Genomic DNA, 11,506 nt, shown 5'->3' on the forward strand with positions numbered 1-11,506 from the left:
ATATTCAATAATTTACATGTAATATTAGATGCTATTTTACAATATTTACTGGTACTTCCAGTAAGATGAAGACAACTCGATGCTTTTCACATGACACCTTCTCGCCTGCTTCATCAGGAGACTCTCAAGAACTTATTATACAGGATCTTATTATATGCATTAATCTCTGTTCAACAAGTGCCCTAGATTTAAAAGTGGACCCTCATTTTGGTGAATGTAAGGGGCAAACAAAGGGAACCAAATTACCCCCACCAACCTCAAACAAAGATGAATCTATACTCTTTAGTCGTACTAACTTCAAAGTCCAAATGTCTGTAAAGATATTTTTCATATGTAGATAGCGGAAAGGAATCTCTTTGACAATATGGAGCAGTAACCTGGAACAATGGCCCTCCGAGCTCCTATATTTGAGCCTACAACAGGACTCCAGTGGGTTCGTACCAACAATATCTTTTATATCAAAAGGAACTGTATTTTGTGAGCTTAACACACCTTTAATGCTTTTCGTAGGTATGGAGAAGTGTTCTCAGTGTGACAGGGTGCTTTTGTTATCTTTACATACACATGCACAGTCAACCAGATGGTGTCAGTCATCTATACTGAACAGGTGACAAGTGACTGGTTGTTTTATTGATGACGCTGTACACGGCCTTAGTAAAGTACAAATAATGGCATCTCACCTACTGGTCCCAATAAGCCCTTTACCAGTACATGAGCAAAGCTTTTTGCCTGGTGTCCCAAACCACATATCTGCTATGAAAATGTTACTGCCTTCTCTGTAGTTCAGGTGAACTGGTCTTCTCGTTAGTTGTCGTGTTCCCCAGACAGCATGTGACAGTTCAGTAAAAGCCAAACTGAAGCGTTCTTCTTATTACAGTAATGCAGCCAGGCTGTACATACAGTAATACATATGCTTGTGTTTTTTACATTTTACCAGCTATGTGCTGCAGCTAGAGTTAAAATACCCTGTACGGGCAGTAAGTTGGTGAGTTGGAGCAGTGTTCTCACACACAATGCAGCCTCTTGGCCCATCTGCCCCCTGCATGGTGCTCCAGTGAACAGAGCTGCCCATGGAGCGTGAATGCTCTTTTTACTGGAACACTGTGCATAGCGGGGCTGTCTGGGGGCTATGGAGCCATGCGTTCTCACTCAAAAGGGTGGCAGATACATGTAGGACTTCCTGGTGTACCAGTGGAAATCTTGGGGATAATTCAGAGGTAACACAGCACAATATATGTTTATTAATGTTCTTTTCTAGAGAATTCAGCTATGCTTTAATGGCTTTTATTTGCTTGATTGGAGCTGCCTTTGAAATATCACTGACAAAATATTATGGGACACTTTAACATACAACACAATAGGTGCAGATGGACCTGCATTGCAGTGGACCACTGCACATTGTTATGCATGGTGGTTAAAGAAATGGGTGCGGATTAAGTTTTTGTTCCATTGCCCTGCAATAGCAGAATAGGCTGCCCTAATTCAATGCCCGTTGAGGACTGACATACTTCATCTTAATGTGCGTGCAGTAATCTACAGCAACAGACCAGGCAAATGTGAAGGGGTTTAATATAAGAGTATTGATTATGACTAGTGCCGACAACAGTGACTCCAAACTTCGTTCTCTTGCAGAGCTACGCCAGCCAACAAATTTTCGGTATCTGCACCCCCACCTTCCCCGCTTTATTGGATGCAAGCATCCCCTGTTGTGTGTTGTGGTGGTTCTAACCACTGGTCGCTTTATCACACTAGTGGAAGCCCAGTGGCTGGTGTAGCTCTTCAAGATAATAAAGATAATTTTTTTCATAGGGTAGAGTCACTTTAAAATGTGCACGAATCATAAGCAATGCAATCCAAACAAGTTTTGCACCAGTCTACAGGTAATGCATTTACAACCTGATTACAGTAAAAAGGTCACATGACCAACTCACATAATGTGATTGAATTACTACACTATAAAAACACATTCAGAAAAAAAATATATATAATATATATATATATAGTATATATTCTAAAGTAGCACTCTGCAGCCATATTTTCTTAATCCACAATGTTCCGCCATGGGTTGTGGAATTTTAAAGTATAACTGGCGTCAAGCTATTGCTTATGCAAATTGAAAATTTACTTTTTTTTGTTTTAGTAATTTAGCAATATGCAAATGACTGGAGAATGATTAGGGAATACGGGCTAAACAAATCCCTCTGTAAGTCCACAAGTCATTTGTAACCCTTTTAATCATTCAATTAATCGCTAAAGTCAGACAAAATAAATCTCTCAAGGCAGCGCTCCATTAATCACCTCCATATTGAGAAGAGATATTCTGGGTAAACAGGGTGATAAAAGAAAGCACTCAGTCAATGTAGAAAGGTATTCTTGACTTTTAAAGTAAAACTACCATGTCTCATATAAACATTCTTTTTGACTTGGGAATGTGTGTTTGCCTCCTGGTTTTTCATCATTTTGATGTGATTTGCCATTACATTATAACTTCATAATAATATTTAATATATATTATGTAGCCACTAAAGGGTCTCCAGTATCTCTAAGTGCCTGCATGTCAAGTGAATTTCTGGTTGCACCGGTTTGGAAATACCGATCAGATCTCCTGGGCCCACTGCTTCAACTTCCTTGGTCGACCAGTAAGTCTTCCCATCACAGTGATGGACCAATAGGAAGGATTTACAGGCAGGAAGGGACAGGGCCCACCCTTGGCCATGAAATCTGGTTGATATTTACAAACCAGTGCGACCAGTAAGGTGTCTTCAACAGTTATGTGATAGTGTGTAATATAAATCTGACAGGAGTTCTCTCCTTCCACTACTGCTAAAAAAAATCATTTTTATTTCTGTCTTCGTTGCTGTTAGAGATTTTCTTTCACTTTCTGTCAGAAAACAAAACGTTATCATCCGAACAGAAAAGGAGAGGACATCTCTTGAACGGATCCATGGATAGTAGTACAATACAACCCCAGTGCCTCTAACCCTTCACTGCTCTATCCAAACTAAAAAACGAGGTTTGTCTAGGACGGGGTAGGCACCCCCAGCACTCCAGCTGTGGTGAAGCTACAACTCCCATAACGCCTCTCTCTCTGGGATGAATGCCTGTGGCTATCAGAATCTTGCAATGTCTCATGAGACTTGTAGCTTCACCACAGCTGGAGTGACCAGGTTGCCTTCCCCAGGTCTAGAACATTCACTTTAAAAGCTAAAAAAAAACAAAGTACACAATTTCTGCAATAAAAAAAAATCACATTATAGAGGTAAACTGATAAATGCACAAATAGATATACAATGGTCTATATTGGCTATAAAAACACAGTTTATAGATTTTTCGGAGGATGTTTCTCTCAGTATTAGCAAATATGGCATGTAAAACCTGAAAGAGCTGCTTTGGAACCATCTATTCTGTCCAATACTGCACACAAAAGAATCCTTGGTGCAAAAAAAAGGTAGATCCACACACTGCTGTAATATCTGATGTATCCAGATGTAGAAATCGTTGCACATGGAACCTGCCGGAATACACATTCATACACTGACCGCATGGCAGTAGCCTTGTAACTGCAGGTCCAGCTGCCTGTCCAAAACAGACCGCGCAGCCACCCGCCAAACAAACGTCCTTTTCGGCTGTGCCAGTCAAAGCCAAGGAAGACGTTCCATTTAGATTGAAAGATACACAATGAACTTCCACATAATCAAACTGTAGTACAAATCTCCAGCTACAGTACACTGCCCTTATTATTGTGCGAAGCTACAAATCCCACAGCTATTTATTGCCTTTCATTGGGACATTAAAGGCACGGTCCAGGTTTAAAAAAAAAAAAAAAAACAATAAATGTGTATTATTATAAAGAGAAAATGTACATTTATTATTTTATTGCATTTGACCCTGCAAAGCATTACTACTGTGATCAGTACTGTGGTGATCAGTGGAACATGGGTGCAATGCTCAGGCTCCTGCAGGCTCTTCCTACCAGCCTCAGTCCATATAGAGGTGATCAGTGGAACATGGGTGCAATGCTCAGGCTTCTGCAGGCTCTTCCTTCCAGCCCCTGTCCAGATAGAGGTGATCAGTGGATAATGGGTGCAATGCTCAGGCTCCTGCAGTCTCCTAATTCCAGCCCCTGTCCATGTAGAGGTGATCATTGGATCATAGGTGCAATGCTCAGGCTCCTGCAGGCTCTTCCTTCCAGCCCTGGTCCATAAAGAGGTGATCAGTGGAATATGGGTGCAATGCTCAGGCACTTCCTTCCAGCCCCTGTTGGTATAGAGGCGATCAGTAGATCAAGGGTGCAATACTCAGGTTCCTGCAGGCTTCCTTCCAGCCCCCGTGCATACAGAGGTACGAACTTTCAGCTAAGGGACAGGAAAAAGTGTCAATAGAGGTCACCAGCACACTGGGATCCACATTATCAGTCTGTCCTTTATTGATGTTAGATAAACATGCTATACCAAAAGATCACAACGTTTCAGAACCAGCGTGATCCCTTCATCAGGCAAAATAATGTAACATTGTTTTGCCTGATGAAGGGAACACGCTGGTTTTGAAACGTTGCAAAGATTTGCACTTCTGTCTGTATCCCTGTTGCAACTTCCTGTTTGGTTAAGTATTGTCATAAGACTGGGAAGTGAGGATAAATCTTTGTAACAGAGCCCCGGATAGCAGTAGAAACCCAACAGAAATTCTAATCCTTTTCCAATCTATCCAACGCTAGAAAAAAAAGCTTTGGGCTTGACATTAACTGTAATGTGGCTCACCTTAATGGCCAAAAATATGTGCCTTACAGTGCGCGATCTACAAAGTGCACAAGGGAGAAGGAGTCCTGAAGGTCCTGCCTAAGACTGGATACCACAAGATGCCGATTGACTTTATTAATCAGAAAAGCCTGCTCATTAAAATTTGTAACGCTGTCACAAGATGAAGCACCAGCAGCTGCCATTTCCCTATCCAATTGACCATCAAGACCCTATCATTGGACGGATAAGGGCTGTTGCCAGGACTTAGCCCTAAAGTCAGGAAAGTTGTATATACGTTTTTTGGACATAGCATTTCACGCAAGGTTCATATTCTTGCCATTCACCAAGACTGGATGTTTTAGGCTTAGCTGGCTATCTAGGGACTTAGTAGACGTACAGATTGATTAGGTAGATTGACTTCACAGTTACTAAACTTGTGCCCTATAAAGCTTCTCTAACAAGATAAAAAACATAAACTGAACTCAAAATCAGTATGATAATGTAAATCCAAGCCTTGTAAGCTATTAACAGAACAGTTCCCAAACACCTTCCGAAAACTATCCCCGATTGCAAGACGGATGGCGGGCCGTAAATTACACAATACATTTCACAAAGTGTTACTTTCTAATTTACAAAATGTAAAGAAAGCAGCACGACATGCGAGGCGGGCGTATTGGTAAGAATTATGGTGCTTTTTGGGCAGACATTTTTATTGCTTAATTAATATGAAAATTATTCTCGTCCTTTCCTCAGAAATGTGTCCCATAAAGATGAAAGATGACTTGTTGGGTTTATTAGGTGACAGAAGTGTAATCATCATAGGAGGAAAAGCTATTACACATTAGAAGAAGGCGAAAGCCGAACTTGATCTCTCTTACAAGCTGGTTGTGTGAACTTAGAGGCTCGTTTTGCTAATATAGAACGCTTTACATTTTATTTGAGATGATAGCAGCTTTCAATTGAAATTCAGGGCTGGGACAAACCTTAACATAGACAGGGGTACTTTCTATGTCTATTCACATGGTTTAAAGAATGTAATTTTATCCATTCATGGCAAAAAGACAATATCTTCTGATAGTCCACCCCCAGCTAGTTATACTAACCAATCCACTCCCCCCTGCCACCTCTTCACAGCAGGAGTTCACCATATAAGCTCCATTGTTGGATGGCATTAGAGCTTACCCAGATGGATGATGTCACTGTCACCTCCCAGTGTGACAGTGTTTGGGACTGGCTATTGGTCACTAAGGTCTAAACATTGTCACATGTGGTAGGTCACATACTGCAAGTTCTGCTCCATTGCTGCAATATAGTGATGGCTCCATTGGTGCAGGAAGGTGGTGAAGGATCACCAGTCTATAAGTATATCTTTTTGGGTGTGTATTATATGAAGGCATTGTCACTTTGCTCATTGCTTTCTCTTAAGTATACGTAAAGACATATCTTTTTTTTTAAAACTTTCTTTACAGTAGGGAAGGGTTAAACTGCCCATCAGGTTATTTTTTGCTGTCTGTGTTCTGCCGGGGAGATTTCCTTTCACTTCCTGTCCTGGGGACATAGTAGAAAATGAGAGGAAATCTCTCCAATGTGAACAGAATGTCCATCCTATAGTAATAATACTTTAAAAGTACTGTAAAGTACTTATCAGCATATTTGCTCATATTTATATCACAGAATGACAATTCAATAACAGAGAACGTTTTGGTCGAGAGTGAAGCTGAATCAGAAGGATGTTTAAATGTATTAATGTGCTAAGGATTACATTTGTGAGATGTCAAGGCCAGTAGGCTGCTCCAAGACCACAGATGCCCTCTGAGAATTAATGAACCTTGGGTAAAACGTAACGCAGGAGTTAAATCTTAAAAACACATTTAATTACCTTAACTATTAACAAAAATGTATCTTATTTGTGTGTCACTCGGCTGTAGATCCTCAAATCATCTCTGAATTGGTGCTGACACTGTCCTTCCTTCTAAAGGATGGCTACTTTTGTTCCCCATGGTCCCTGTGTAGCCACCGCTCCAAGCTCACTCCTTTGATGGACTACAATCTCAATACAAATTAGTAAACACAATGTGAGATTTTAGTCCATCATGGGAGTGAGCTTGGAGCAACACACAGGCACCATGGGGAACAAAAGTAGCCCCCCTCCAGAAGGAAGGACGGTGTCAGCACCAATACAGAGATGATTTGAGGATCTACAGCCGAGTGATACCCAAATAAGATACATTTTTGTTAATATTTAGGTTACTTGAATGCATTTTTAAGATTTTACTGCTGAGTTTACTGTCACTTTAAAGTTTAATGAGTAGTTCAGCACCAAAAAAACCAATTGATTAAGAGCAAACAATCATATTTATTCAAAGGTAGTATCCCACACATTTTAGGGGTTACATGATCCCCTCTTCTTCAAGGCTTTAAAGTGTAATGATCATTGTATACACTGATAATCTGACTATTCTCACAGTAGCTCTGCACATGTCTAGATCTCCCCCTGAAGCAACTGCTCTGTATACTACAAAGCCCTGAAGTAGTGGTATTCTCTAACCCCTGATATGCATTGGTAACCAACTTTTATTAAATATATATTTATATATATATATTGTTTGAACTTAATTGACGCCTCGATTCATCTTATTTCCAGGTAAAAAATATCTTGTCACACTTTTTATGCCATGCAGTCACAAAGCTAAACAGGGGTGGTCGCATCATAAGAGTACACACATACTTATCAAATCATAATTTTCAACCAGCTCTTATATATTTAATTCACCTCCGGCTGTATTTCTATCACTGGTTTCTGTAAGTACACAACTTCTGGTCTACAACACAGCACCCAGCTTCGAGGATATTTTGAAAATGGGTAAATAACCTTATATGGGATTACTTTAATTCCACTGATAATGGGAAAAATGTATACTGAATGCAGCATTCTGGTATGTGTTCTAAAATGTCGCTTTATGCAAAAGGCATACCTCCTGATACCCAGTCTGTACAGACAATATTGCAACCTGCTGACTTAACAAGATCCACAGGCAGTTTAATCCACCAGAAAGTCTGAAAAGTAGAACCCTGTGTGATTTATACCAACTTAAACATACATGGGATGTTTTTCTGGCCTTTCTTGTATGCTTAAAAGACATTCCATTCCTAAAGCTTCCTTACTCTAGATGGTTTTAATGGAGAGTAATTCTTGAGCATGAACAGGAGGGGAGTGTCTAGCTAGGGGCTGAACCAATTTACAGTATAGACAAGGGTAGAGTGGAACAAAGCAAACAATAAGAGATAAATAAAATAAATTGGCTGCTGTGGCAGCACACGAAAGCAAGCATGTCGTCTATAGACCCAGTAGGTAAATCCAACACCAGCTCTGTATTTTGCTGTTTGGCTGAAGTAGCCTACTAAATGAGCATCGTTAACAGTTTTAGCAGATATCTTGTGATCTGAAGAAGCTCTTATACTTATGTCAATAATTACCACATTTCAGATAGAAAAGTGCCACTTTTCAGCAGGCTGGCTTTGAAGTCACATTCCCCTTTTTACATATAACCATTTAATTAAACATATTTTGCAGCCTTGAGCTGTAGATTTGGTGGTGTTGTTTAATAGCCTCAATAAAACAACAACAAAAAAAACCCTTTTTATGCAGGCAGCTAATTTGCTATTTGCTTAGTGAGACTCACTGCCGAAACAGATGGCATCACAATGTTTTTTGGCTGCAAACGCTCGCCCATCTTTTATTGTTCTTTGTGAACTTCTGTCACTGAGCATGAGACTTGGCGGATAAACGCAAGCAGAGTAAAAAAAAAAAAAAAAAGTAAGCGATTCCGCTGCCTGCCATGCATTTAAAACTCAGCAGATAATTTATTAAAGTTTTACACAGAGCAAATAATAATCAGTTATCAGAGAGGGGGGAACACAAAAACATAAAATAAATATTAGCACCATCACTGATTTTAATCAGGACTGATAGTAAATACAGAGAGCCTTAATTTTTAATAGCCTACAAATGGGAAAGGATAATGTCATTTAGCATTCCAAAATGACCCGCAGTGCTTAGCGAGATACCTATCAAATAACATTTGCTTGATTAGGGCTAAATGAAATACGCAGTGAATAAGTTGCATGGTGATTAAAAAGTGGCTCATACTACTCTGTCTGTAAAGTACCCAGCATAAAAGCAAAAAAGGGTTTTCCTGAGAGAATTGCCTTTAAAGAGGATTTGCCATTAAAAAAACCAAAAACTACTGGAGGTGTAAAGTACAAAGATATGCGCACAAAGTTACATGGCCAAAACACCAACCATCACACCAACCTTCACGGCCAGATGTATCTGGACACCCAGGGCCCCCTCTATAATGAGGTAACGAGGCGGTTGCCTCAGGTGGCATCTCTTTGGGTCATGTGGTGTGGGGGGGGAGCAGAAGGTGTGTCTGCCGCAACATTTTCCCCCAGAATGTCCCAGGTTGTTAAGAGCCGGCATCCCGCCCAGCTCCTGGAAACTGTGACGGGGCAGAATGGGTAACCCCAACACCCTCCCGGTAAACCACCAGCACCCTACCCACCCATCTCCCCAGTAAACCACCAGCACCCCTCATCTTGGGCTTTCTGTGCTCCTGTGCACAAAGACAGCTCCATAAAGACATGGTTTGATGACTTCTGGACTTCCGCTTGTGACATAAGTGAGCTGGGCGGGATGGGTAACTTGTGAACCATAATTTAACCCAGGTTGGTAGTATAATTCAGTATAATTTATTTATCTTAATACCACCCTACCCACCCATCTCCCCAGTAAACCACCAGCACCCGCCATCTAGGGCAAACGATAGGTCTAGGGACACCCCTGTGGGCACTTCTCAAAATTATAGAGTTCGGGCATTCAGGGCATTCAGGGCATTTAAAAAGTAATAGGTACTGTTAATGCTACAGCATACAAAGACATTTTTAGACAAATATGCACTTCCAACCTTTTAGCAACAGTTTGGGAAAGGTCCCTTTCCATGCTCCTGTGCACAAAGTCAGCTCCATAAAGACATGGATTGATGACTTCCAGACTTCAGCTTGTGAGCAAGGTCTTCTCATCAATCATCAGCACCTATCCTCACAAATGCTCTTTTGGCTGAATGGACTCAAATTCCCACATACACACTTCAAGATCTCATGGGGATCAAATCAAAACACAGAAGACTGTACTTAGCCATAGTACTAGCCATACAGGAGGAAGGCTACTGGATATTAAAGTCCATGCTTTTGAAATGGGATGCCCAACAAGCTCGTATATGAAGTTCATAACCTTTTGGTCATATAGTGTACCTTCAGCAGAGTCTAACATTTTGCTTTAACACTTCTTCCTGCCCTCTGCACATTTCTATTGGCCAATGAGCCATCCCAACCATGATGGGTCAATAAGAATGTGAGGAGGCCTGCAAGATTGCGCACTCAATGAGAGATCAATACTGGGTCTTCGGGGTACAAACTTGAGTATAGCTTTTGAATAAGCACTAGTAATGTTTCGTTTATATAAGTTGGATAGGTCATAGTTAGATAAAGAGCTCTTTTTCCTCCAGATGTCATATTTGTGCAGCTTTACAGTTGCATGCGCTCGTGGTTATTGTGCTAAATAAAAGGCGAAAGGTTCTTTCTACAATGCCATGTTATGATTCTGGCACGCAAGCGTTCTGATATGTATTTACAGTCAACTTCCCCTTTTTGAACTGCATTTACAATCAGAAGATGTCAGCTCTCCCCTCTCTGTGGATGTGAATGCTCACCCAGCTACTCTCCTGATTACCGCTATTGATCTCCTCTGATTTTTCTTAATGCAGTTTGCCTGTAATGAAGGTTGTAGGAGAGCCAATTTGCTTCTCCTTTGTTTAAAACAAGGAGATGCATGACATTAATCACGCCTCGCGTCCTGATCCCCGCGAATGACTGATAACTTTGATGAGCGAGTTCATTATTTCCTCATTTCAGTCTCACAATAAATAAAGTACAAAATGAGCATGCCGCCAGAGGAACCTTGGGACCCGTATTAAAAAAAAACAAAACACGGAGATTTAGCTTTTGTTGTCTAGAAGTCTGCAAAGTAAACTGAAGTTCTAACAAACACTAAGTTCAACCCATCTTTCACATAATAGGCATCTATAAATTAGTCTTATAGGAGTGGGAAATGCTGAAACTTAAGTAATTTTTAGTTTCACAAAACGTACAATAGGTACATCAATCAACTATAATCTTGAAGTTTTCAGCAGCGCAAACAAGTCTCAGAATAACAATAAAAGCCCAACTCCATACTTTAAAAAACAAAAACTTTTTCGATGTCCCTCTAAATATTTAAATATAAAAAAGGAGCTATGGCGGCAGCAAAATAACAGAGCAGTTATTGGTACACTTAAAAGTGGGTTAGTGCACCCTAGAATTACTTTATGAACATTAAACAGCTAAGTAACACAAATAGCTTGATAAATGAACAGCACCATGTTTGTGTCCACAATTCAGTTGGCCATAGGGATGAGATCTGGATTGATCATGAACCCAAACTGTTTGCAGTTTGATGAATGGGTGGGCAATTTAGACAGTGGCGATGTGCGGCCAGCATCATTGGTTGCTAGGATGCTGATGGCTGGGCTACACAGCATCATTGGTTGCTTGGAAGCAGGCAGATACACCATAACAACCTATGATCCTGCAGGGCTGCCAGCCAGTGGCGTAACATCCAAGAGGATGACAGTGTGGCTGCCCCAGGTGCAGAGATGGGGGGGGGGGGGGGG

This window comes from Nanorana parkeri, unplaced genomic scaffold, assembly GCF_000935625.1.
Source record: "Nanorana parkeri isolate BGI_ZX_2015 unplaced genomic scaffold, ASM93562v1 scaffold1951, whole genome shotgun sequence".
In the NCBI taxonomy this organism is placed as follows: domain Eukaryota; kingdom Metazoa; phylum Chordata; class Amphibia; order Anura; family Dicroglossidae; genus Nanorana; species Nanorana parkeri.